The sequence below is a fragment of the Dermacentor variabilis genome, chromosome 3 (genome assembly GCF_050947875.1).
Source record: "Dermacentor variabilis isolate Ectoservices chromosome 3, ASM5094787v1, whole genome shotgun sequence".
Classification (NCBI taxonomy): Eukaryota; Metazoa; Arthropoda; class Arachnida; order Ixodida; family Ixodidae; genus Dermacentor; species Dermacentor variabilis.
Genome location: NC_134570.1, coordinates 134,108,828 through 134,113,881, shown reverse-complemented (window position 1 = coordinate 134,113,881; position 5,054 = coordinate 134,108,828). Strand labels below are relative to the sequence as shown.

Below are 5,054 nucleotides of genomic sequence, written 5' to 3'. Positions count from 1 at the left end.
TGTTTTACATGTCGAGCATATGCAAAGTTGGGAACATACAATTGATTCTTGTTTTAACATAAGAGATCAGGAATGAATTTCTCACATTAGTACAAGCAAAGTGAATGGCTTTTTTTTTCAGTGACAGTGACATGCAATGGCAAGAAGTAAAAGCCAACATTGAACTGTTAAGCAAAAATAGAAAAATAGCGAATAGAAGTGTAAAAATATCACTGCAGGTGTTGCATTGGAAATACGGCATACTTTCTCCCAAAAAGAAGTCTCACACATTTCAGCGTGATATTTGAAACAGGCCAAAGGTGGATGCCAAAGATTGGATGTGAAAAATATGTTAATGAGAGAGGATTTGCATGGATAAGTGTAAAGGTCTTCCAAGTTCTGCTACTTCTTCCCAACAACCACAGGCATGTAGCTCACAGCACAGACTGCAATGTTTTCAACTTTGGCAATGCTCTCATCATTTCGCATGCACATCAGTCCCTCTTGTTCACTTTTGTGGCGACGTCTTGAGAAAATAGGAAACCTTTGTACTGAGGTCCTACACAACCTAGTGGAAGTGGTCCATTATCATGCCTAATCAGCTGTTTTCCTTTTCTGTGAGGCATACAGAGCCTGAATCAAGAGTAATACAAGTTTGTGGTCCGTTGGACGTGCTAGCCAATGCCCGCTCTTTCATAATTGGATTATAAATCTGCTGAAGAGGCTTTTCAGGCTTTCTGACATACTTTAGCATAGGCATGTAAGTTTCGAAGATGAATGCACTGTAACCATGCAGAGGCCCATGAACTCGAAAGTTGTCTGCCCAAACTGTGGACATTGAGTGAAACAGCATGCTCACCGTACATTTTAATGAACACTAACAAAATACACAAGCAACCTCTCTATATACTCCGAAATTATAAGCGCATGACAGCGGGCTACAAAGAATGCTCATGGGGACGTGCAGCACCATAAAATTGTCTGCCAGATGAACAGGCATCTGACTTCAAGACCATGGGGCCAGAGTACAGCATAAGAAGCCGGAACTCTGAAGCGTTCTACCTGTCATTGTCTGACAAGCTTCTCTGCTTTCGAGACAGCTCTGATGGCACATAGTGCCGTATTTGAGTACTTGCTCCTAACACGGACTCTTGTTCCTTTCCTTATTCTATAAGTCTTTTCTCTTCTAATCCAGAGCAGCAGAAGCTTACGAACAACACCTAAGCAAGTCAGGTACATATTGTGAAGTGGAACCTGCCTAATGAAGTCAGTGGGAAGATCCTTGAGCATTGTGTCCATAATGTGCTGATGTTCCTGATCTACATTACTAAAGCTTGCATCTGTTCGCAATGGGGCATCAAGTTCAGGGAAGCACATACGACCATCCTTATGTTCCCTTCGCTTGTGCATTTTGGACAACTGAAGTATACACAGTGACCCTTAATGCCCAGAATATAAGCCTTAGCAGGTGCATCACAGATTATTGCACCAAGTTCCACACGAATTAGTTGGCTTCTAACAGCAACACCATGATGCGGGGCCATTTTCAAGTCAAACACAAACTGCTGTAGAAGGCATTAGACTCTAAAGCCTTTAAGTGGCCATAATAAATTCCAATTAGAAGTGGCTTACTACTTTCACAATTCGCTGCTTTGCAAAGAATAGGCCAGAACTCGTTTCGTGTGCTTCTTGTCAAAGGCAGTCCATCTACATTCACATGGAGTATGAGTGGGTTAGGCGCAGGCAGAACATTTTTCAATGCATCCTGAAGGATCTCAGTTAAACCAAAATTATAATGCTGGCCAGAACCCATTGGTTTAAAACTATATGCTAACCTTGGTGTTGGCAAGAGAGCTCTAGCAGATTTCGGGAGGTCACAACCTGCAATAAATGTGTGACAGTAACGTGGGGCACATTTCTCTGTATGCACCAGTCCTGCAGCTTTTCTTTGAAGGAAACTGTGTGTGGCCATTCTCCTTGGAACAATGTATTATCACCTAGGGAGCGCATTCGTTCAAGAGTTGAATTACAGGCCCACCATCTCTCGGAGGGCTGTCAAGACATGCACGAACTTCGTCGGTGCTCACATCTGCCTCCAGAAGTTTAAGTGGAGTAAGAATACTGCAACTAGGTCCACCACCACTCTCAGAAAATGAATGCTGAAACGACTCGGCCGCTGGCCTTACCACACCGTCTGTGGTGGAATAAGCACTCGAGGCTTCAGTCAGGCACTAATCTGCTACTTCAACAGATAATATTATATACTCCCAACATCCCCATAACAATATTAAGTTAGGTCTTCTTAAGGCGAGACCACACGTACGCTTCCGGACGCGCGCTAGCTCGCGTCCGCGCGCTAGCTCGCGTCCGCGCGCCTGCCGCGCCTCGCGAGTAATGGCGGTTTGTATCCACAAATACGCGCGGAAGCGCGCGCTCCTGCGCGCTCACACATAATCGGTTGAGAAGACATCGTTTCGTACAGAAATGTTGACGGTGCTGCAAAATGCTTAAATAGTGATAAACGTCATTTTTATTATTTTAGAGTTAATAAACCAACGCAAAAGAAACGAAAATGCGCTGTCTTACACAACATAATCAGCTTCGCATGAAGTAGCAGCAGCACTGGCACGCTATCAACGGCGCCGCGTTCCCGCCTTTCCGCGTCGTCTGCGTTTTTTATGGCGCGAACCGGCGCGCACTGCTTGCTCAGATTTCGTGCGTTTCGTGTGTGCGGTCAGACGTCATCGCTGTCTCCCTGGCTGCATCCCGTCGACATTATGCCCGCAGTCTCTACTCGTACGAGGCTTTTACTGTTGCTGGAACAGATACTCTTGCTCATGATAATGAAGAGGAGACGAGACCAACGACGGTGGAGGCAGCGGCGACGCTGGTGGGTGCGACCTGTGTTTTTGGCCCGAAAGCAAGAAGGACTTTACCACACAGCTGTAGGTAATCTGCTCATTTTACGTAGAAGTGTTTTGTCGTGTCGCTATTCAGTATCTGACCTTGGTTGAATTTGTAATTGCTGAGAAACACGTGCAGCGCTGAAAAGACGATATGCACGCGCTTTTTGTGTCATTTCGCCCCCATTGTCGTTAATCTGTAAGGCTTTCTGCTCGCCTTTATATCGCTTAGCAAGTTCATTGTTGTTTTAGTGATGCAAATGACCTCTGGTCACCCTCTTGGCGATCAGGTACATACGATGCATTAACACATGAGACGACCATTCGCAGCCACGTCTATTATGTCTGGATGATTGTTTACATTCTTCATGGCAATTGCAGATGTGCCGCATGCGACAAGGAGATCACGGATTTTTCTGCAAGCACTACAGAATGACGCCGCAGCTTTTCGATAAGCTGTTAAACTTTGTGGCTGCGGACCTGACCCGACAGCAGTTAATCAGGGAGCCCTTGGAGCCTGGAGAGCGACTGGCGATGACATTGAGGTTCGTAGAAGTACATTCCACATTGTGAGTAAAATTATTTACCGGCGGAGTACCATGTATGTGCTGCTACAGTCGTAATGCTATTACATTTTTTAACATTATACTTTGCTGTATATTTTAAAGAAACTGCATAGGCTGCTGCCATGAAGTGTTTCTGTTATAGAGGTTAATCATAGCATGGTGGTTATCAGGCTAGGGCCCAGTCTCTCAGGCTAGGAAATGCTGGCCCACAGTTTGTGTATGGAACAGCAATTTCCTGCTATCTTAAATCTATTGTGTACTATGTGGTTGCTTGCAGAAATGGGATGATTTTTATTTGTAATGGTTCATGAGGGGTAAAATGTAAAAATGCTGATGTCCAGTGCATTGGGGGCACGTGCCCATAATTAAATCATGGTTCTGGCACGTAAAACACCTCAATTCAATTTGATTGGTGCGTGAGGGCAATTTTCGTTTTGTTTGTCATGTTAGAGTTACCTGGCATCAGGGCAGGAGATATGCCAAGTAGCGCTGTTATATCGTGTAGGTCTTGAAACTGCCAGGCAATGCATACACGGCACATGTCGAGCAATATGGGCATGCCTCAAGGATCATTTCATGCAAGTAAGTATGCCATTACACTTCACTTATAACTGCTGCACTGTGATGATTGCTGGTAGTGCGGGCAAAATGTTTGCCAATTAATTAATGATCAGCCTTCAAGCAGTACCAAAACACTAGGTAATCAACTTTGCCTGGGTACATTAGAGGCAAAGCATTTCTTCTACTGCATAAATGTGTGTTATACCGAGCTTGGTCCTGTGGACATAGCAATTACGTTTATCACTTGAAATGACACTGCACACTTTCTAGCAATATGGGCATTGTGTGCCACTGATTTTTCCAGTCAGTAGTAATGGCAAGTGCCGTACTATGCTAGACACCAACCCAAGAGGAGTGGGAGAAGATTGCTGATGGATTTTCAGCTCGATGGCAATTCCCTAATTGCTTGGGGGCTGTCGATGGAAAACATGTAGCAATCACATGCCCACCAAAGTCTGGGAGTAATTACTTCAACTACAAGGTAAACTGCTATGCTTTCAATTTATTTGCTTTATGTACTAAGGATGCTGTTTCTTTTGGTAATTGCAATTCTGCCAGGAAGATGGTTTGTAGATGGTACAATTTAAATGCAGTACGAGTCAGGTGCCTACCCGCCGTGGTTGCTCAGTGGCTATGGTGTTAGGCTGCTGAGCACGAGGTCGCGGGATCGAATCCCGGCCTCGGCGGCCGCATTTCGATGGGGGCGAGATCCGAAAACACCCGTGTACTTAGATTTAGGTGCACGTTAAAGAACCCCAGGTAGTCGAAATTTGCGGAGTCCTCCATTGCGGCGTGCCTCATAATCAGAAAGTGGTTTTGGCACGTAAAACCCCATAATTTAATTTTTTAAGTCAGGTGCCATGTACAGTGCATTGTAGTGCTGTACCAAAAAAAAAACAAGTGCAAATGGGCATATGGTTATAAAATGAGGTATTGTGGTTCCTTAACATTCAAACATATGAGGGGTATGAGTATGAAAGGACACTATTGAGTTTAATGATTGACAACTCACTAACATCCACAGCATCCTTTGATGCTTTTGCAG

At 44.6% G+C, this 5,054-nt stretch overlaps 1 long non-coding RNA gene and 1 pseudogene across 1 annotated transcript; one reads left to right on the top strand and one right to left on the bottom strand.

Moving 5' to 3' along the window:
• Window positions 1-209: 209 nt before the first annotated feature.
• LOC142573827 (uncharacterized) lies at window positions 210-1,989 on the bottom strand (annotated as a pseudogene).
• A 616-nt stretch (window positions 1,990-2,605) lies between these two features.
• Window positions 2,606-4,701, top strand: LOC142576302 (uncharacterized). The gene is made up of 4 exons (XR_012826825.1): window positions 2,606-2,924; window positions 3,264-3,427; window positions 3,901-4,030; window positions 4,347-4,701. It is a non-coding gene; the product is annotated as an uncharacterized LOC142576302 (long non-coding RNA).
• The last annotated feature ends 353 nt before the right edge of the window (window positions 4,702-5,054 follow it).